This window comes from Balaenoptera physalus (assembly GCF_965194825.1).
Source record: "Balaenoptera physalus genome assembly, chromosome: 12".
NCBI classification, from domain to species: domain Eukaryota; kingdom Metazoa; phylum Chordata; class Mammalia; order Artiodactyla; family Balaenopteridae; genus Balaenoptera; species Balaenoptera physalus.
Window position 1 is genome coordinate 86,833,907 of NC_138897.1, and position 22,361 is coordinate 86,856,267.

At 46.3% G+C, this 22,361-nt stretch overlaps 1 protein-coding gene and 2 long non-coding RNA genes across 6 annotated transcripts in view; 2 read left to right on the forward strand and 1 right to left on the reverse strand.

The window, feature by feature from the left end:
- CCDC60 (coiled-coil domain containing 60) overlaps positions 1 to 22,361 on the forward strand; it is a 165,718-nt gene that overhangs the window by 38,217 nt on the left and 105,140 nt on the right. The gene's annotated exons all lie outside the window — the stretch shown is intronic.
- LOC309639554 overlaps positions 1 to 22,361 on the reverse strand; it is a 192,412-nt gene that overhangs the window by 20,318 nt on the left and 149,733 nt on the right. The window lies entirely within an intron of this gene.
- Positions 1,175 to 20,455, forward strand: LOC309639545. Its single transcript, XR_014251725.1, has 2 exons — positions 1,175 to 16,592; positions 20,236 to 20,455. It is a non-coding gene; the product is annotated as an uncharacterized lncRNA (long non-coding RNA).

Here is a 22,361-nt window from a genome sequence, read left to right on the forward strand (position 1 = left end):
TTTCTTTGCCTCCTGCCCACGCCTCTGTAAATAGTCCCTTCATTCAACATTCCTCAAATTCCCAATCTGAGTGCACCATTTCTTTCCTACTGGGAGCCCCATTAGGATATGGGAACTTTGCTTGGTTCATTACTAGGTCCCCAGCACCGAGAATGCCCGGCACAGAGCAACCACCAGTATCTATTGAATGAATGAATTCTGATCCCCAAAGCGGGGACAGCTTCTTGGTTTCTTGTTGCTTTGTCAAAGGCTCACTGGTGTCTTCTTTATTCAGTTACAGCGCAGCTGTTGGAAATTGGTCACCAGGACTATCCCTCCCACCTCAATCTTCCATGTTCAGCAGACCCTAAATCTCCCCCGTTCTCAACCGTTTATTTCAGACGACGATTAGACCCTGTCTGAAAAGTTTTGCTTTTCTCTCTCGCCAAGGGGGAGCGGGGGCAGAGCAGAGAGTATAAGTGATACACTTAGAGAAGCATCCGTTTTGATTTCCAGAAAGTCAAATATTTCCTCCGCCATTCTTTTTTTTTTTTACACCTGCTTGCCGGACCTCATCTCCTGAATTAGCTCCAGTGCGTGCTCCTTCGCCAGGATAATTCCAGTCTGAAAAAGCGTGGGGCAGTCACGGGGGCAACAGAGCCAGTTAGTCTGGGGAGACTTCGTGCAGTGGCAGTGAAGGCACGAATCCTCCAGAACAGCCATTCGAGGGCTGTTGGGCACAGTGTCCAAGTGGCAGCATTCCAGCCCTGGAGACCCTGCAGGATTCTCCCTCCAGGATTTTGCAGAAATGACACAGTCAGAGAAAACAGTGACTTCATGGCGGCCTGACAGGGACCTTGAGACAAATGCTACCCACCCCAGAAATCAGAGCCAAGCAAACGTAGGAGACAAGAGAAGGCGATTATGACACAGCCGGTGCCTGCAACTCTCATGACCATCTGAGCATCACAGCAAGCCTCTCCCCTCTGAAAAGGCGAATTCATACGGTGCTAAGTAGTTGGGGGAGAAGAGTTGGTGCAGGGAGACACAGGGTGGCTCTTTCTATAGAGAATTCTCCAGAATCACGTAGACAGCACCCCATCCACCTTCCCTTTCTCTCCCCCTCCCCTCCTCTTTCTCTCTCTCTCTCTCATACACACACACACACACACACACACACACACACACCCCAGTTCAAATGATGCAGCCCTTCCACCTCCCAAACCCAGTTCCCACAAAGCTTTGTTTATACAGGCTAGGAAAAGTGACATTGCCCACTGGACAAGTAGCTTTTGATTAAAAACACTGAACTCTGCCCAAGTAATTGTGCTACACACAAGAAAAACATTTGAGGGCCTGAGGAGAAGTTTCTCTTTGTTCCCAGGAAGCCTGAAATCATGGTTTAAAAAAAGAAAAAAGACCTCTGGCTTGCACGGTCTGAACAAAACTTACATCTGTATGTTCTGCCACTTGCTACATTTTTCTATAATGAGCATGTGGGATGTTTTCTGCACGTTATTATTATTTTTTAAAATTTATTTATTTATTTATTTATTATTTTTGGCTGTGTTGGATCTTCATTTCTGTGCGAGGGCTTTCTCTAGTTGCGGCAAGCGGGGGCCACTCTTAATCGCGGTGCGCGGGCCTCTCACTGTCACGGCCTCTCGTTGCGGAGCACAGGCTCCAGACGCGCAGGCTCAGTAGTTGCGGCTCACGGGTCTAGTTGCTCCATGGCATGTGGGATCTTCCCAGACCAGGGCTCGAACCCGTGTCCCCTGCATTGGCAGGCAGATTCTCAACCACTGCGCCACCAGGGAAGCCCATCTGCACATTATTTTTAATGGCAAAGGTCATAAATAAAATTCACTAGTGTTGCCAAAAATCCATAAAAAAGTAGAAATCTCCTTTGAGTATCACTTCCAGTCTGTCTCCAGCCTCTGGAGACGAATCCTTTTATGTATATGATGTGGCTTCCCCATCCCCTTTCTTTGTAGGTATGATTGTATATATATGAATCTTTACACAGATTTTATTTTGAGAATTATTTTGTTTGTCAAAAATGGAGTTCTCCCATATGTATTATTTCAGAACTTTTTAAAACTTAAGAATGTATCTTGGAGATCTTTGCATGGTGGACCCAGTGCATAAAAACTAACCTTATTGTTTTTATTGGCTGCCTGGAATTCAGTAGTGTTACCGACCCATAGTTTATTTTTCTAGGTCCCTGCTGATGCACACTGCTAACATCTCATTGTTACACATGTTGCTACAATAAAATGCTGGTCTGTTGCCTATCTGGACATATGAGCCACTGTTTCTACAGGGAAGAAGCAATTTATATCAATTAAGATACTTCGGGCTTCAAAGAAAAGAAGACTCAAGTGGCTAAGCAACAAGGGCTTTATTTTCCCATGTTAACAAGAAGTCTAACGTAGGTCAGTTTCCAAAGATGGTTAATTCAGGGGCTCCATGCCATCATCATGGACCCAGGTGCTTTCTTTCCACGTTTACGCTCTGCCACCCTCAGTGAGTTGGGAATGCCTCCCCCGTGGTCATAGGATGGCTGGAGATGTCCTAAGTGACACATGCAGGCATATCTTTAGCTTCCTCTGGTCCCATGAGCCAGAACTGGGCTGTAAAGCTAACACATACACCAGTCACTCGTGAGGGGAATGGAGCCACCGTGATTGGCCTGGACCATCATGATTTCTCCTCTGGGTCTTGAAAGAAGAAGGGAGAGAAAATGGATTTTATTAATCACAGTACTCTCCAGAACACATGTACCAGTTTGCAGCCTGCCCGTAGTACCTGAGTACCATTTCTCCACATATTCATCTACTCTTAATATGATGTTTAAACTTTTGCCAATATGATGGGCAAAGAGAGCATCTCATTGTGGTTTTCTTGCATTTACCTGATTCCTAATTGACGATTGTCTGTATACTTATTATTCGTCTGTATACTTATTATCCATTTGTATTTTCTTTTCTGAGGATTACCTTTTTGTATCATTTATTTTCTATTGTATAGTTTGCTGTGTCTTTCTTGGTTTGTAGCCGTTCGATATGTATATCCTGGACACACACAATCAAGCAATTTTAAAAGGTTGTTAAGAAGGAAGAACACTTAGATCATCTATCTCTGTTCTTGCTTGGATTCTCAAGGGTTTCTGTAACAGTTCACAAACAAAGGAAGAAATTCCATTTCAAGGAAAAGGTTATGAAGACATGCTTTCCAAACTCTGTGCTTCAGAACAAAAGTGCCTTGACAGATGTTAAAATGCGATTTGGAAACACCACATGAATAGTCCACCTTTCAGAGTCTCATGGTTCACAAATAGTATATGGACCAGCTCTGGTTTATTAAAATTAATTAATTAATTTATTATTATTATTTTTGGCTGCATTGGGTCTTCGTTGCTGTGCGCGGGCTTTTCTCTAGTTGCAGTGAGCGGGGGCTACTCTTCGGTGCAGTGTGCGGGCTTCTCATTGCAGTGGCTTCTCTTGTTGCGGAGCACGGGCTCTAGGCGTACGGGCTTCAGTAGTTGTGGCACGCGGGCTCAGTAGTTGTGGTTCACTGGCTCTAGAGCGCAGGCTCAGTAGTTGTGGCGCATGTGCTTAGTTGCTCTGCGGCATGTGGGATCTTCCCGGACCAGGGCTCGAACCCGTGTCCCCTGCATTGGCAGGCGGATTCTTAACCACTGCGCTACCAGGGAAATCCTTCCAGCTCTGTTTTGACCATGACCTCTTCCAAGCTGTGTGACGTCAGGCCCATCATGTTACCTCTCTGAGCCTTGTTTTACTCATTGTCAGAAGTCCTCACATGGCTTGGGCGGGGGGGGCGGGTGATGGGTTGCAGGGGCATCAGAGCCCTCCCTGTATCCCCTTGGCTCTTCCCAGGCTCACGCACCTCCATGACTTCCTACAGCAGCATCTCTGGCTCTCCACCTGTGGTCTGGGGCAGTCCAGAAGGGGCAGGAAGGTGATACGCTCCAGAGCAGCCCCCCGCTAATGGCAGACAAATGTCCGTGGATACGTACCTGGTTGCATTGCCTTCAGAAACGACAACTCGGGGGCACGTTCTGTACCAGGAGTTGACAAACAACATCTCTCTAGCCAAATCCAGCCCATCACCTGCTATTATAAATACAGTTTTATTGGAAAACAGTGACACCCATTTGTTTACATGCGGTACATATTGCCTGTGACTACTTTGATACTTCAAGGGATAGAGTTGTGCAATAGACTGCATACCCTGCAAAACCTAAAATAATTACTCTGCGGTCCTTTCCAGACAAGTTTGCTGAGCCCTGCTCTGTCCTATCCCCCAGTGGTCCCAGCGAGATGAGCCCCAGTTGCCCACAGTGGTAACCTGCTTTCCCATTAGCACACCTTCCTCTTCTTGTCTCACTTGCTCACTGTGCTTTCTGGGGTCACCTCCCAAACATGCGACTTGTGCTTGTAAAGCTGCAATGTCCTAGGCAGACTTGGAAAAGAAGTAGATATATAGAATGGAAAAAGGAAGGGCATTGCAGACAAGAGTGGGTCTGAGGTCCAGGGCCAACGCATCTCATGGGGTGGGGTCCCCCACCTCTCATCATTTCCACAAATCACACACGCACACACATACCCCACGGGCATGCACACACATACAGCGAACTTGCCATTTGTTTGGGGTAGTGGTTTTGCTCCCATTCCTGTTAGGGGTTGGGGACTTGCAAACTAAATGGAAAATGCAAATGAGAAGACAAAGATGCTTTTCCCGCCTCTGCGCTGAGGAGAACACCCTGATCCCTGTCTAGCAAGTGGCCACATGAAAGAATAGACTCTCCATAGGGAAACACCTCTGTTTAGTCTGTAACTACACTTACTTTTCATATATAAAATAAACAGGTCATCAAACACCTCTCCTAGATGGGGAGGGGACTCCTGATGTCTCACTATTACGCGCAGTGCCACAATAGTGCCGGTCTCAATTCAGGGGACAAGGCTATAGTGTCTTAAACACGCCCAGCATCCTCCCACCTGCAAACACTTGCACAAGCTGCTCCTGCTACTAGAACACTCCCTTAATAAATGTACTTTTATCATTATTTGGGTCTCAGTTTAGATATCACCTCCCCAAAGGAACCTTCCCTAATTCTCCCTCCAAATGCCCCTCTGTAACACTGTTTGCTGTGCTTACTAGACTTTTCCATTGTGGTACTTACCATAGTAACTAAATCAATGTTTGTTTAATATCTTTCTCTTCCAAAAGACTATAAGCTTCATGGGTATATAAGCTTCTTTTGAGCATATACCCAGAAGTAGGATTGCAGGATCATGTGGTGATTCTGGCTTTAATTTTTTTAGGGAACCATCATATGTTTTCCACAGCAGCTGTACCATTGTACATTCTGTCGAGGTGCTTTCAGGATTTATAGAAGACATTCTGAGCCGTAGACCTGAGGTCTTGGATGGTAACCATCAAATTGTTGGAATACCAGACAACAGTTCAGTGCTTCAGGCTTGGATGTAAGTGTTAGAACTCGGAATCTAGTCTCAGACTGATCTGGATTGGAATATCAACTCCCAAACTTCATAGCTGTGTGACCCTGGGCAAGTTACTTAACCATTCTGAGCCTTGGTTTCTGCCTGTGTACAATGACAACAATAAGAATCCCTACCTGAAAGGCTGTTGTGCATGTCCTGTTGAAGAGTGTGTGTAGAGTGCATGGTACGGGGTCCGGCACGTAGCAAGGGTCAGTGAATGAGAGCTGTCGTCATTGTTATTATTGTCGCTGTGGTTGATACCCGTGGAGAAAGCTAAGAGAATTTTGACGTGTAGGTTGAAGGAGCTTTTATGCATTAGGATAAGTGAAGGTCTCGTGTCTTCTTCTCCCTTCTGAACCCTGGGAAATTGCTCAACCTGGTGTTGCCACCGCTAGAAGCCTTCGACAGTGGGGTCCTGCAGCAGCGTGCCAGTGGGTAGCTCAAAACCTGTGTGGTCTACTGCTTCACTCCACTGCAGGGCACAGTATTGTAAAGGGCAGAGGCCAAAACTCATGACAGTGCTCTGGAAATACTCAGAGATCTGTGATTTCAAGATCAGCTAACCCAAGCCCTCTTGGTCATACATAACACACACGCGTTCAGAGAAACTTGATCGAAAGTGGGGAATTTATCCTAAGAACAAGGGATGTCCTGTAGTTCAGTGGCAGAAGGTGCAGTGGGGCCTCCTAAGAGTGGTTCCAGGACCTGAGACCTGAGGGTGTCCTCCCAACCCTTCGTCTCTCCCCACATCCACTCTCTGCAGACCACTATACATGAGGAAGGTAGCTGCTTCCGGAGACCCTGCTTCTCTGAGAACTACCTTCTGCTGGACTGTAGCCAGCTTTGAACTGTGTGACACAGTTCCACCCTCTTCTTCCAGCTATGAGCAGAGGTGGACACATGACCCAAGCTGGGCCAATCAGATTCTCTCTTGGGAGTTTGGAATTGAGGCTGATTAGTCTCGGCTGGTTTTCTCAAAATGGTGATGATAGTGATGATACTGACCTTATAGGATGGTGGTGGAACTGCATCAGGGAATCCATGCCAAGTAATTAGCCCAACACAGGACACGTGGCAAGCACTCAGTAATGACTGGTATTATCCTTGTTATCCCTAACACCAAGCTCCCTAGCACACAGCCTGGGACATAATGGTACTCAGTAAATATTTATTGGATGAATGGGTGAATCAGTCAATCAATCAACCAATCAACAAGAGAATGCCACAGGCCACAGTCACCCATGCTATTTGATGATGCTGGGTTACAACAATACATGGACTTCACGTTTGTGCAAAATTTCTGTCTTCCAAACACTCGACTTTGTCTCCTAAAGGAAACCGAGTTGAACATCCCGCAACCCCAGACCTCATGGTGTGAGGTGCAGGTGCTGCATAAGAGTTTCGAGGGTTGCCAGGTGCCGATGACACATTTTACAGGTCGTTAAACCTCTAGTTAGACAAACTCAGTCACGTGTATTCGTTAAAATGAGATTTGGGCCATTTCAAAGATTAGGCTCATAGTGCAGGGAATATGGTTTATGTTATCCTTTGACAAGGAGGAGGGGGAAATGCATTCCACAATAGTGTTGAAGATTCCACAGCGTACTTCTCATTTTATAGTTCCTGCAGTCGTTCTTTCTCTTCCAAGTGATTTCTCGCTCTGCTTCCCCTACTCCCAAATAGTATTTAATTTGTCTGAGTCTCCACCTACACCACGGGCTCAAAAATGTACATCCTAGAGATTTGTACATGCATTAAACCGGGAGAATGTTTATATTTTTAAAACGTTAGCTACAGTAAACGACTTTTGAAATGTACCTTAAACAAACGCAGGCAAACATGATAAATCAGCTCACCCTCGGAGAGCAAGTCACAAGAAAAGTTTTGCAAATGGAATTTTCTCCTGGTGGTTTAGGAAAGAGCCTTCGAAGTGGTACCTGTGTCCCCACCTGGGAAGGTTTCAAAAGGAAAGAAACATCAGTCAGGTAGCTTCCCTTCCGTGTGGCATTTTCAGCAAAGGGATCCAGCAAGAAAATAAGGACTCATGTAATGGAACTCCCCTCAGAGGTGCGGACGGGGTGACCGAGGGCAGATGGCCTTTTCTGGTCCAGCCAGGCTACAATGAAGCCGTCAGACATTAACAAGCACCTTCAGGAAGAGAGTGTTTGCACACCGTCTTTGGTCTCGAAAAACAGTGTTTAACAGCCCTAAGCATCTTGAGTTTAAACATTTTTGAGCTCCCAAGATCCTGGAATGATGACAGGCCCTTAATAGGCCGCCAGAAAACATTTGTTAAATTAATAATATTCCTGCTAGACAAAAAAAAAGAATGACAGGTAACCACTTACCAACAGCTTGCTACATGCCAGGCACTCCATGTACACTGTCTCATGGTCACAACCACATTGCAAGGCAGGCCTTATTATGAGCACCTTCACCATGTCAGAGGTGAGAACAGAGAGGATAAAGGACTTGTCCAAGGTCACTCCACCAGGCAGTAGAAGATTGAGGGTTAGAAGCCTATGTGTGTCTGATGCTGAAGTCCGCACTCTTGCCGCTTGTCCCCTCCAGCTTCGTAAGGGTCCCCTTTGGCTTCTTAAGTGCAATTCCTCTAGTTCTCTCTGCCTGTCACGAAGCAGGGGATAATTCATGGCGAGAGGGGTCTACGTGCTTAGCATCCCCCCCACCACGTGGTGGTCCATGCAAGGACCATACTCCTTGCTGCCTGCTAAGCCAGAGGAGCTCTCCAACTGCTTCCGGGCATCCCCCCGCCAAAAGCAAAGTTGCACTTTCCGAGAGCTCCCAGAGTGGGACGGCTTCTGGCTCTACAGAAAACAGTACTTCTCATGGGTGACCAAGTCATGGCATGCGTGGCAACATGGGCAACTGGCCTCCCCAAGACTGATTAGGGAAAGTTATTATCTTGACCCTTCATGTCCTGGTCATCTCTGCATATGTTCTGCGACCTCCCAGTTGTTGCATCTCCTGTTAAATAATATCAGTTCTCTCCATCTTTTATTATCCATTCCAAAGAGTCATTTAGTCAACCAACAAACATTTATCAGTCCCTGACAAAGATAAGACCATCTGATCTCAGGAGCTCATGACTAGTGTACGGGTGGATGCATCAGACAAATAGCTTTAGTGCATGAACTCAGTGTTCCAAGGAGAGGGGCTTGTCCAGTGTGCTATGGGAATAAAGAGAAACACAACTAATTCTCCTTCCAGTGGAAGGAGAATTGAAGAAGGGGGGGCGGTGCTTGGGAAGGCTTCACAGTGGTGGCGATATTTATATTGGGTCTGGAAGGATGAGCAGGAGTTTTCCAAGTGGGAGAGGAGAGAAAGGGCATCTCCTGTAGGAGACATGACCTGTTCTCAGGAGCATGCATGCTTCAGAGGTGTTTAGACTGGAGGACAGGGTGTGTGTGCCAGCAGATGCAGCCGTGAAAGGCTCTCTAGAATAACCCTGAAGAATTGGGACTTTGCTTTGAGGCCACTGAAGAGAGTGGTAGAGACATTTGTTTTAAGGGAAAGATGGCGTGTCAGTTTCCTAGGGCTGCTGTAATAAATTATCACAAACTGGGTGGCTTAAAACAATAGAAATTTGTTCTCTCACAGTTCAGGAGTTCAGAAGCTCACAGTCTAGGTGTGGGCAGGCTTGGTTCCTTCTGGAGGCTCACTCCTAGCCCCTTCCTCCTCAGCCCTGGTGGTTGCTGGCAATCCTCTGCGATCCTTGGCTTGGGGCAGCATCCTTCCACCCCTGCCTCCATCTGCACATGGCCGCCTCCTCTGCTGCCCTCCCCTCTTCTCATAAGGACCCCAGTCATTGGGTTTAGGGCCCACGCTCATCCAGTGTGACTTTATCTTAATTACATCTGCAAAGACCCTCTTTCTGAAGAAGGTCCCATGCCGAAGTTCCACGTGGGCACACATTTTGGAAAGAGGATGCGGTTAAACCCACTGTAGATCATAAAGAGGCAAGAATGTCAGTGGGAACCCGCAAGACTAGCCAGGAAGCCAGTGCCACAGAGAGAGAGAATGGGGCCTGGATGTGGCAGCAGCAGAAGGACCCATCGCCACCCCGGGGACTTGTTCACGTGCACCTGTGACCAAGGGGGGGAAGGGAGACAGGATGACACAGCGAGTCCTGCTGGAAGGGACCTTAAAGACCAAATCATCCACTTTTCCTCTGTTTACTGAGGGCCGTGGTCACGGATGCCGAACATGGTGGAACCAGCATTTTATAACCAGGCAGTGTGTCTCAAGGATCCCTTTCTGTTCTTAAGACTGTTTTAATGCACACTCGCTCTTCCTGGTAAGGTGTCGTTTAGGCAGGGCCTTCAGGAGCCAAGGAGCTTGTTGGCAGAGCCCATAATTGTCTTAATAACCGGCATTTATTGCGCACACACTAAATGCCAGGTGCGGTGTGAGGTGCCTTGAACTCATTAGCTGTGATCCTCACAACGTCCCTAAAAAGAACAGCCATATTATGGATGTCCTCGTTTTACCGGTGAGGAAATCGGTGCCCAGTGAGGTTATAACTTGCCCAGGGTCACACTGTGGTGAACTGGAATGCAGGGCCATGTGATGCCAAAGGCAGTTTCTAAACTAATAATAATAATTTTTAAATGCCTCGATTAAAAAAAAAATATATATATATATATATATATATACACACACATACATATATATATAGGATTAATGGAGTGGGGTATGGAAATTTCATCAATTCAAGTAGCCCCAATTTATCCTGCTTCCAGAGAAAGTCTCCATGTCCCTAGCTTGGGGTAAAGAACCAGCTCTGGAAGCCCAGATGACAAACTGGGGTCATCGCCCCAGTCTGTGCGGGGCTTAAAGGAGATGTACACAGGACCCAGAAGGGCATCCTTCTGTCAGGTGAGGGGCCAGGGCTCCAACTTAATTAATGCCTTTCTCCCTGCCAACATTTCTTTTGCCCTCCCATCTGTTCGAAAGAAGGCTTTTCCTCTCTGGGGATTAAGGGACCTTTTCGGTTCCAGCTTATTCAGAATAAAGTTCCTTCAAAGGAGTGGCCAATTTCTTTTTTTCCTTTGAGCCTGACATGCAGAGCCAGCTGTTGAATCAGGAAACTCTGCCAATAGAGCCTGTCGTGCCCAGATCTCATCTGGTGTCTGCTTGGGTGTGTGTGTGTGTGTTTTTTTTTTTCCTTTAAAAAAAAATTCTTGTAGGGTTTTTTCCATTTAATTATTATTATTCTTCAAAGGGAATCTGGAACTGGCAGATCCAAAGATCAGAGCCTCAAGAGGGGCTATGTCCCTCCCTAAAGTCCCAAACAAGACTCTAAAGACACAGGACCAAGCACAGGGTGGAGGTTGATGCCATCAGCCTGACCGACCTTCCCCTCCCTTTTCCTGCGGCTTCCTGTGCTCATGTGCCTTCACCCAGCCTGGCTGCCTCTGGGCCTCCTGATCAGCCAAGTGATCCCCCTCGTGTGGCCAGAGTAGGAGGTTACCGAGGGTAACCTAGGGGTGTAATCTGAGGATGGAGCAGCTTGGTGTCACCGTAAAACATTCCCCAACACACTAAACCTGGTACATACCTGAAATTATACCCCTTACCAAGCATCCCATTGGATTTAGCATTGCCTACTCCCTGGCCTCAATTTTCAGGGGGAAAATGCCACTAGGTTCAATCATACCTTAAGCCACTCCCACTTTAGTATAAATTAGTCTACAGGTTGGTTTCCATAGAAACCATAGAGCCTCGGGAGAATGCTTGGCACCTTGAGGGGCGGGGGCGGGGGGGGGGAGGAATAATTAAAGGGAAGAGTAAATATTTATACATCACTAGAGAAAGAAAGGAAAGAAGGAAACCAAAAGTTATTAGGTACCTACTGTGTGCCAGTCCTTTCCATATATATTATTTATATTTTCAAGACAACCCTAAGGTTGGCATTATCGTCCACATTTTGTAGTTGACTCACCAACGACCATCCCAGCTGAGTTGTCTAACCCAGTGGTTCTCAGACTTAGGTGTAGGACTCCCCAAGAGAGCCTGCTGGGGATTCCTGGGCCCCACCCCCCAGAGGTCCTGATTCACTTGGTCTTGTACGTGGCCCATGAATTTGCAAGTGTAATAAGCTCCCAAGCGATGCTGGTGGTGTTGGTCCATGGACCACAGTTTGAGCAGCACAGGTCTAGTCATGGTGATCTTATTCACCTAGGCAGTGATCCATCCAAATGATGGGCCAGCCTAAAGCCCATTTGGGCCAATAAGACATGAACAGTAGATTTACCAGGGGCTTCTGGGAAAGAAGTCTTGACCCTGATGGCTACCAGCAGTCATTTTACAAACGCAAGAGGAAGATGTCTAAGGATGAAGCTGATTCTATGGACAGTTGACTCTGTGGGAAGCTCGGTGACATTACAGAACTTCTAAGCCAACCCTGGATTCTCCTCTGGAGTCCCTCTTCCATGAAGTAATAAATTTCCTTATTGTTTAAGCAAGGGTGGATGGAGTTTCCTGTTGCTTTTCAGCTCAAAGCATCCTAACGGATATTATTGTCATTTTCACATGAAGAGAGGTTCAGTCCAAGCCCGAGGTCACTCAGCTGGTGACCCAGGTCTGTGTGATGCCAATTTGTTACACTTCCTGAGTGGCTTTCTCTCCAATATCTGATGTGACTCCCCATGTAGTGTGGCCCAAGTATTTGGGGCCAGATGTACCTAACCTCCCCTCACCAAGAGGTTAAGGATTCCATCCATCTATCTGTCCATCCAGCCTTCCAGCCGTCCATCCAATCATCCTTCCCTTCACCTGGCGATTATCCTGCGCTGGGTACACATCAGTCTCTGTGCTCAACGCTTGTGATCCGCAAATGACAAGGTTCGGTCTTAGCCCCAAAGGAACTCCAGTCTACAGGAAGAGACAGCCCCACGATGTCCACATCCCTCCTACATTCCCAAGACTTCGGCGTAGCAGCCAGTCCTCTGAGGCCAGAGGCCCAGTCCTATTGAGTTTCCAAGCTGTTGGCAGATAATAAAAACCCAGTCTTCTTTTATTTAACTCAGATTTATACACTTTGGAAAGTTGGAATTTTTTTTTTTAACATCAGTAAAGCAATTCAAGATCTTCAGTAATGGGGATTATATAAATATCCAACCATCACATTTCTATGTTTATGGAGCATCAAAGAGCACAACACATCATACAACTTCTAATTAATCCCTGTAATGCTCTGGTGTCATGAGCAAAGGGTGGATAATATCCCTATTTTACCGATGGGACCAGCGGCCACTGTAATTCAGCAACTTGCCCATGGTCCTGTGGCAGATCACCTGCATTTTACACCTTCATTAATAGCACAGCTTATTATCCATAATTATAATAATTACATTAACAGCTAGCATTTATCGAGAAGACCCCATAAACCCGGCCCTGTCCTGAGAACCTGACACACGTTAGCATGGTGAATCTCCATCACTACCCTATGAAGTAGGCTCCGTGCATGAGGACACCAAAGCTCAAAGAGGTATCATATTTGCCAAAGACCATGGGTGGCATGTTGAGAAGTGAGGACCTACTGTGTATTCTTGTCCTGAGTCTTCTACTACTTTGCTGTGTGACCTTCAGAAAATTCTCAGCCTCTCTGTGTCTTGGGTTGCTCATCTGTTCGTGGAGCAGGGAGAGTACAGGCTTTGGAGCTAAACTGCATATTGGATCTGAAACCCACCTCTGTCCCTTGCTTGTCATGCAACTCTGGAAGTGTATTGATACTTGACCTCTCTGCAACTCCATTTTCTAATCTGTATGATGGAGATAACAGTCCTATCCTACAGAATGTGTTGCAAGGGTGAAATGAGTTAATGCGTGTAAACGTTTACAGCAGTGCTTGGCACTGAGTAAGCACTCAGTAAATGTCAGGCCGTTTTTAGTTTATCTGTCATCTGCTGGAAAGATTGTGTTGGGTGAGCTCTCAACTCTGATCTCTCAACTCTGATGATCTCTGATGATTCTGAAATTAATGACCTCCCATGGGTTGTTTAGCCACAGTTGTTTAGTAATAGTATATATAACTCTCCTGGGGGGTTGTTCGGGGTCCTCTAGACAAAATACTTGCAGTGTGCTAACAAAAATCATGGTCAAGACCCTTTTCATTGCAAATGATAGGAAAACCCAAATCAAAGTGGCCTAAGCAAAAGAGAAAATTGCCTCAGGTAAACAAAAGTCCACAGGTAAATCTAGCTTCAGCTTATTATGCCTGCCTCTCCTTCCTCACTGCCCTACTTGTATGCTCCGCTTGGGCTGAACCATCTTCAGTATCAAGTTCTGAGTCACCTACAGGTCTTTTTGCATGTGCTGTTACTTCTGCCTGGAGCGCCTTCCTCCTTCATCTTCTTCTAGAGCCTCCTAGCCTTCCAGACTCTGCTTGGCCTAAGAAGTCACTTCCATCCTTGATGAGTCACACGTGCCCACAGCCTACATAGCATGGCATTGTGATTTGTTTAACTGTCTACCTGTCCCCATGAGATTCCAAAAGGGTGTGTCTATCCTAGCCCTGGGCTGGCACCCTAAGAGGGGCTCAATAAGCCTTTTTTGAATGAAAGAATATCCAGTATGCTCTGCACAGTGGGCATGACTCATTGATAAGTCCAAGGGGCAGGAGAGCCAGGAGCAAAGCACAGAGTGTGAGAGGGAAGTAGGGAACCCTAGACAACTGTCAGGAAACCCAGACATTGGTGGGGACAGGCAGGTCTGCATGAGGTTAGGCGAATGGGCACCCTTGAATCTCAGCTCTAGCTAGGATCTTACCCCAGCCCGAATACCATGTCCCAGAAAAATCTAGACGTTTTGCCCAGCAGGACCCCTTTGGAACAAGGCTCCTCGCCACCTCTCCCCCAAAGGCACATCCAAGATGGTTTTAAAAAAAAAATCTTAGCAGTTCCTGTGTAGACTCTTGTGTTGTGAAAACAAAAATAATCTCTCACCCACCTCTGTGGTGTTTGGTTCACCTCCCTGTGATTTGTACAGCGAACCGGCCTCTCCCCTGTTTAGCCCCAGGAAAGCATGAAAATGAACATTTGGCACCATCAAGGGCATCCATGCTTTCGCCTTTTTTGGGGAAGCCCTCTTTGTTCAGACTTTTCACATTTGAAAATACGCAGCTTCAGCTTGTTATTTTCTCCACCCCGGGCTGCCAGCCACACTCTCCTCCCGTCTCGGCTCACGCCCACCCCCCAACCCTGTTTGCTGACTCTGAGAAGGAAGGTGTTTTGCTTTTTCCAACAAGTCTGCACCCGGATTAGTTTCTCAGTAACTTGATACTCATTGGTGGTGATGGTGGTTTCTCATCTAGCGTTGTTATTGACTTGGTCAGAAGTAATTAAGGAGATAATTCTTACTCAATTACATTTCCCTGAATTTCCTGAGGTTGGTAACTCTGCTCCCCGGTTGTATTTTCTTTTCCAAATTAATTTTGTCTTGACTCTGAAATGAGAGTGGATATGAGGGGCTTGTTGTGTTGATTGTCATGGAAACAAAGTAGGGCTCTGTATTTTCATTCCAAGTAGGGCTCTCAAATTCTTTTAAGTTTTTTTTTAAAAAGTTAATGTAAAACATACACAAGTTAAAAAGAAAAAACAGCATGGAAAGCCATTTACCAAAGAGGAGCCCATCTTCCTTGCCCACATCTCACGCTTGATGCCATTCCCCAGGGAGCCACGTCTAACGCTTTTCTTATTGTTGCTGTTTCCCATGATCCCTGTCTCCAAATTATTTAAGTTTTACCTCTGTTTCTCAGTTGATACGTTTAAGGCTTTGATGACTTTCTGCTATGAAAGATGAGAATCTGGCTTCTTTGTATCCCTATGTACTGCCCACGCCCGAATCCCATTCCCCACCCCCGAGACAGCACTACCTTTCGTTCCTGTACTGGTTCATTTTGTAACCTTTAAAAATATGCTATTAGGGCAGTGAAACTATTCCGCATGATGCTATTGTGATGGATACACGGCTTTAGACATTTGTCCAAACCCATAGAATATACAGCAGCAAGAGCGAATCCTAATGTAAAGATGGGCTTTGGGTGATAATGTATCAATGTAGGTTCATCACTTGTAACAAAACACCACTCTGGTGTGGGATGCTGATAATGGTGGGGGCTGTGCGTGTGTGGACCCAGTGCGGGGTGGGTGTTGGGGACGGGGAAGGGGGCGGTGTGGAAGCTCTCTGCACCTTTCTTTCAATTTTGCTGCGAACCTACAACTGTTCTTTAAAAAAATGTCTTAAAAAAACAACTATGTTACACTTGTAACATAGCTGCATTCACCCTAAAGGGTATTTTGACCTGACCCCTTACTTTGTAGCAGAGGAGGGAGGTTAAGTTCTCATAGGCTCTTCTTGTGTTTTTTACTACCACTCTTACATTCTGGAGATTGATAACACCCACATTCTGTTCAGGACTTGTAACTGTTTTCCAGTCTTGGTCTATGAGCAGAGTGTAAAAGTTGAAAATCAACAAATCTTACAGTGGTATTTTCCACCCGTTCATTCACTCACTCAACCAATAACTGCCAAGAAACCATTCTGTGTTTGTCATTGTGCCAGAGACCAAAGATGCCACGTGACAAGGTCACACTCCCTGCACAAATTGCAAGGCTAAAATTTAGAGGAGGAAGAGAGAGAAAACATACAATTTACAATGTAAGCATAATAACTGCTGAAATCAGTGGTTTTTAACTTTATGTTCAAAATATGAATATGAAATGTAACAAAGAGGTAAGCTGACTATAACAGATGTCTTAAATAGGAGCTGCTTGGTTTTCTTTTGGCTTTGTAAGCATAAACAGAGTCTTGGTGTCTGAACCTCAGCCCGTTTTCCTTCTCCATTGACCCTCAGGCTGAAGCCACGACACTAGAGCATTCTACATACTGGAGACCGTGCGAGGTGGTGAGAAGCATCACAGTTGCAGTTTTGTTTCATGGTTGTAAAGCTCCTTCATCAATAGGGAGCCTTTGCAGCATTGGATGCATTTGTCCAGGACACACTGGCTGGAAATATCACTCAGAGGATAGCTGGGGACAAACATATGCTCATCATAAGAGGTGCCAGACTGGTCACAACAATGCCCATGGCCCAGCACGGGACACCAGGGGGGCCTCTGGGGCCATGGAGGGGAATATTCTGACTACCCTTGGCATGAATGTCCCATCCAAGTGGGGCATGTGTGTGTGTGTGTGTGTGTGTGTGTGTGTGTGTGTGTGTGTGTGTGTGTATAAGTGGAGCATGGCAGCACTAGAGGCCAGATTGCCAAGTGCACTAGGAAAATTTGAATTATAAGCTATAGTCTCTATCCAAACACACATATATGTATACACACCAATTAAAGTCCCAGATTATTCTTCTATTTACCTATTTTGCAAACAACTCAGTAGTTTGTTTACTTAATGATCATCATTGGATCTGTTTCCTTGACTATGTGACCTTGATCTGTCACTCTCTCTCTCTCCATGCCTTGGGTTTTTTTGTTTTTTTTTTAACCTATAAAATAGGCATTTATTTCTTATGCATTTTACCCAAAGGTAACAAGTGGCAGAGCTGGGATTTGAACCCAAGTCTCTCTGATTCTAAAGTCTGTGCTTTTCAATACTACAATCTACTGTCTCCTGTGGTAGCTCAGTTATGGAATTATCTTGTTTGCAATCCACTCATTCCCCAGGCCAATTCACATCCTGAAATGGGCCCATTCTTTTTCATTGCCAGTGGGTGAGACTGATATACATGGTAAAAGCAGTGACTAGACCCTAAAGAGAAATTAAATGAGTTTATATAATGCAAATCATCGATTGTTTCCTATGGAGAGTTTATTCCTCTATGGCTATATATTAGTTATCTATGCTGTATAACAAGTGACCCTAAAACAAACATTATCTCACAGTTTCTGCAGCTTACCTAGGGGCCTCTGGCCCTGGAGGCCACAGTCAAGATGCCACGTTGGCCTGGAGTCATCTCAAAGCTCAGCTTGGGGAGGACTCGCTTACAAGCTCACCCACGTGGCTGTTGGCAGGTATCAGGTGCCCGCTGGCTGTAGACTAGACGTGTCAGTTCCCTGCTGAGTGGGCCTCTCCCACGGAGCAGCTCACAATCTGGAAGCTGACTTTTCCCAGAGCAGGAGAGAATGCCCGAGACAGAAGTCATATTGTGTTCATTAGAAGTGAGTCACTGGGTCCAGCGTACCCTCCAGCAGAGGGGATTAGACAAGGGTGGAAATGCAAGGAGGCTCACTGGAAATTGCCCCCCACACATACTGGTGAAGGGAAAAGGCAGAACCTAGACCGTGATCATCAACAAGCCAGGTGCCCTGGGCTGTCCAGGAGAAATAAAACTTGTCCTCTCTGATGGGGCTTCTCGATCTCAGCACTCCTGACGATTTGGATCAGATGCAGCTTTATGGGAGAAGGTCGTCCTGTACGGTGTAGGATTTAGCAACATCCTTGGCATCTACCCACCAGATGCACCGCCCCCCCCAAGTTATGACAACCAGAAGGAGCTTCAGTGACACTTTGGGAAAATTTCTGGGTCTCTCCTGAAGGTCCACCTTCAGTGGAAATGAAGGGGAGGCATTGCACCTACAGGTCATCGGTAAGCCCTTAACGAATGAATGATAGTCGTTATTATCACCAAGATGTGCTCCAGCTCTCACGCCAACAAGTAACTAGGAAAGGAGGAAAGATATGATTTGAGATTTTGTAAGCATAGAAGGCTGGAGTTGACCCAATATCCATTTTCTTAGAAAGGCGGGGGGTGGGGGGGAAGCGGGCATCCTCTCTGCCTTTAGGTTCTTTGCACAGGGGAGCCATGTGATGCACTCAATTCTCCAGCCCTAATGTCTGTGATTCCCAGCTTTCCAACCTTCTCAAACATGGCTGGAGAGAGAAAGATAAGAATTAGAGAGAAGACCCAGGCACTGTGGCACCATTAGCACATTGATGACATGCGGTTTGGAGCTGATGCTCTTGTTTCTTTCAAGGTGGGATTTTTTGTTTTGTTTCCGAAAATAATCTATGGCCACAGCTTAAGCCATGAAGAAGTGCAGGCTTCATTCTTCTAAACCAGGGCTCAGCAAACTTTTTTTGAGCCAGGTAGTAAATATTTTAGTCTTTGCAAGCCATACAGTCTCTGTTGCCACTCGTCAGCTCTGCCCTTGGAGCTCAAAAGCAGCCGCAGACAATCTGTAAACAACTGGGTAATGGTGGTGTGCCCGTAAAACTTTATTTACGCAAACAGGCAGGCTTCTCTGTATCTTCTTCTTGGTACTCTTGCCTCTTTGCCAGTTTTCCTTTTGTGTCAGTCCTTAACTCTATAATCTTATTCTCCTCTCTCTTCCCCTCTCCTTCCTTCCCCTCTCCTCACTCCCACTCTCTCCCCATCCATCCCTTTTGTGACCTCTTTTCCTCCTCCCTCTGTCCCCTCCCTTTGTTTCTCTCTCTCTCTTTATTTCTCTCTCTTCCCCCAGCCTTCCTCTCTGACACTTAATTCAACACCTCCGACCTTAATCTCCAATTCCATCCCCTTCTCCAAGCTCCAATCCACGTATCAGACAACTGCCTCTCAGCCCCACTCATGCTCCCGGACCCAGCTCCAAAGACTCAAGAGCCGGGCATCATCTTCGCTTATAGCCTCGTTGTGCACTCACAGCCCTCTGAAACCCTCCCAGATATATTTGTTCTTTGGGGGGAGATCAGGGCACAAACAGTACTGCCATTTGTGTGAAAAGGGAATGCTTGTGGTGGAAAAAGATGTGTGTGTGTGTGTGTTTATTGAAGTATATAATATCTCTCTGGAAGGATACGCAAGAACTTGGTAACACTTAGTCACCTCCAGGGAGGGAAATGAATGGCTTGAGGACAAGGTGGAAATAATACTTTTTAACTATACACGCTCTTGTACGTTTTAAAACCATTTGAAAATATTTCCTATTCCACACCCCCGCAAAAACCACTAAAAAGATGAAATGAAATGAAGTAAAACTCAATGCTTCATTTTCAGTTCATAGTGAGGACTCTCATCTCTAAGCTTATTTTGCTGAAGTGGCTTCTCATGGTTTCTCAGCAGCATTAAAGCTTTAGGCATCTTTCCTCCTGCTTGGGGATGTCAAGAGAACCTTCATCGCCATCACACTCTACATTTCAATTCCTCACGGTAACTTCCGTTTGAAAAACTGTTCCCGCCACTTTCTGTGTTCAGCTCAGTCTGAAACTGGAGCAGTAACCCCCCAGCCCCACTGGAGGGTAGTTGAATTGCCTGTTTGATTCGTGCCTCCCCCACTAGACCACGAGCTCCTTGAGGGCAGGGATGGTGTCTTGTTCAGCCTCATATCCCCAGCCAGTATCTAACTCCCAGTAGGTATTTAAGAAATATCCGGACTACTCTTGCCCTCACCCAGCCTTGTAATGCGGCTCATGTAACTTGGTATTGAATAGCACCCTGCGGACAGGGTCATAGAATTCGTACCGCAGCAGCCCTGAAGTCACGTGAAGCCTCATCCCAGTGGGAGTTCAGGCCCCAGCCAGCTCTTCTGCATCTGGGCTCTTTTCTCTTTCACCACTGGCTTAAACTCAGCTCAGCTTCTGCTTCTTATATGGAAAATGAGGTTAGCAGTTATTAAGCAATGGGGGGCTGGGTTTCCTTGGACCTTCAGGGGGTTCGCTCAGATTTTGCTAAGATGTTGACTTCGTCTTCTTCCAGGGAAAGAGAAAAGAGCTGAAGCTACATGGGGACTTAACCCCTCACCCCAACCCACAGACTCTCTCAGCCCAGATATTGACAATATGAAAGGAGATTTTCTTGGGTAGCCACTTGTTTCTTTTCTCCAGGATGAACTGCCGAATATTGAATAATTTGTCTCATTTTCAAGAAAGGGAGTAAACTGTGGTGTGATCAGCAATAAAGAGAGCCCTGTGATCAACTAGATTGGCCTTTTCTTCCTCCGGTACCCGAAATCCAGCCTCTGTACCCCAGAACCGAATTGAATCTCAGAGGCAGAGTTTTGGGTGAAGTAGAAAAGAATAGCTTTATTGCTTTGCCAGGCAAAGGAGGCCACAGCAGGCTAATGCCCTCAAAACTGTGTGTCCTGACCTGGAGGGGGCAGTGAGGAATTTGATAGCAATGGTTCAAAGAGGAGGGTGTGGTCAGCTCGTGGACGTTCTGATTGGTTGGTGATGAGGTAACTGGGTGTCAGCATCATCGACCTTCGGATTCCAACTGGTCTGCGTGCTCGTGGGCAGCAAGCAGTTAACTTCTTCCACCCAGTGGGGCTTTCAGTACCTGTAAAACAGCTCAAAGATATTGTTATGTGTATCCCTTGAGGGGGAGCCATGACCCCCTTGGGGCGGCCAGGGCTGTACTATTGTTTCTTGACTGTTCCTCCCTCCCTTCCCTGATTAGCAGCTGTTTGACCCTGCAGTTGGAATTCAAAGGAGGGTCATGGAGGCTGAATGAAGCCTATTTCCTGTAATCAAGAAACAGGAGACAGAAAGACTTTTATGCCCAGGAACCCCACAGGGTCCTGCTAGGTTTCACTCCTGCCAGCTGGGTGACCTCTCATACAGGTTATTTAACTAATCTGGGTTTCAGGTTTCTCAACCATAAAATGGGGATAATAATAGTTACAACACAACTTTTGGAGTGGTTGTGAAGAAGATTCAGTGAGAAATGGCATGTAAAGTGCCCGGTGTGGGAATGGCAGTCGTGTGTCACGATGCTGCTTTTCCTTCCTGGGACCATGGCTGACATTGCTACCACAGAACGCTTTTTTGATGAGATCGAACTGCAGGGAGCTACAGGCGGCCACTGCTTCTAATGGGTAGATTGAAACTGACGCTCAAGTTGGAACCAATTTGCTATCTCTAGCCTAGCACATTTCCAGACATTAGGGAGGTTCTGAAAATTTAGGCACTGTTATCATTATTAAATAGAAGCACGTTTGGCAAGGTGGTTGTTACATTCTGGGACCCTTTTCCTGAAGCTCCTTCGGGACGTTGAGCGACAGGCCATCATATGGATTCCCACTGGCTATTAATGCCCAACAGCTGGACTGCTGGCCCCTCATATTTAGTCTTTCAAAAGAGCTTATGAGATTAATGTATTTGATTTAAAAAAAAAATGTTTTTTTTCAAAACTAGGTGGATAGCACATTTGCTGCTGGCAGGCCAGCTCAATCCCAGGGCTGATGGGGGCTCATTGATGGTGGCAGCCAATTTCCATTTCAATCGAGCAAGAGGAGGGAGGCAGAGAAAGGCAGAGATGGAGAGGAACCAGGACTCGATTGCAAGCTATGGCATCTGGCGCCACCTACTGTTATGTCACTGCATCGCTACCATTGATGACTATCTTGAAGTTGTTAGCCTTAATCTGCCCTTAATGAGTTTATCTGGGAACATTTTCATAATCTCACTCAAATCTTCATTTTTTATTTATAATTTATGATTTAATTTTGTAAAAATGCCAGATCCTCATGATGTAGTGTCAACGATAGTAACATTTCCTTGGCATATTTGGTTTCAAAGACCTATGCACCAAGCGTGCCTCTTAGTCTTCCGGATGAGGACCGGGCAGGTGCCAGGTGGGAGCCCTGACATATGGAGGAAGTGACTCGCCGGGGGTCACACAGCCGGTGGGGCAAGGTCCCGAGGCTCTGGGTTCACATCCTGTTCTTCCTCTCCGTCTGTCTCTCCTCCACCACTGCTCCCCCCGGCCCACCTTGGCGCCCGGCTCAGTACCTTGCCAGGCCCCTCAGAGCACAATTCCCATTCCCAAAGTGCTACTGCGTAACGTGGATTTTACTGGAGGGTTCACGGAAGAGCAGGAGGGGA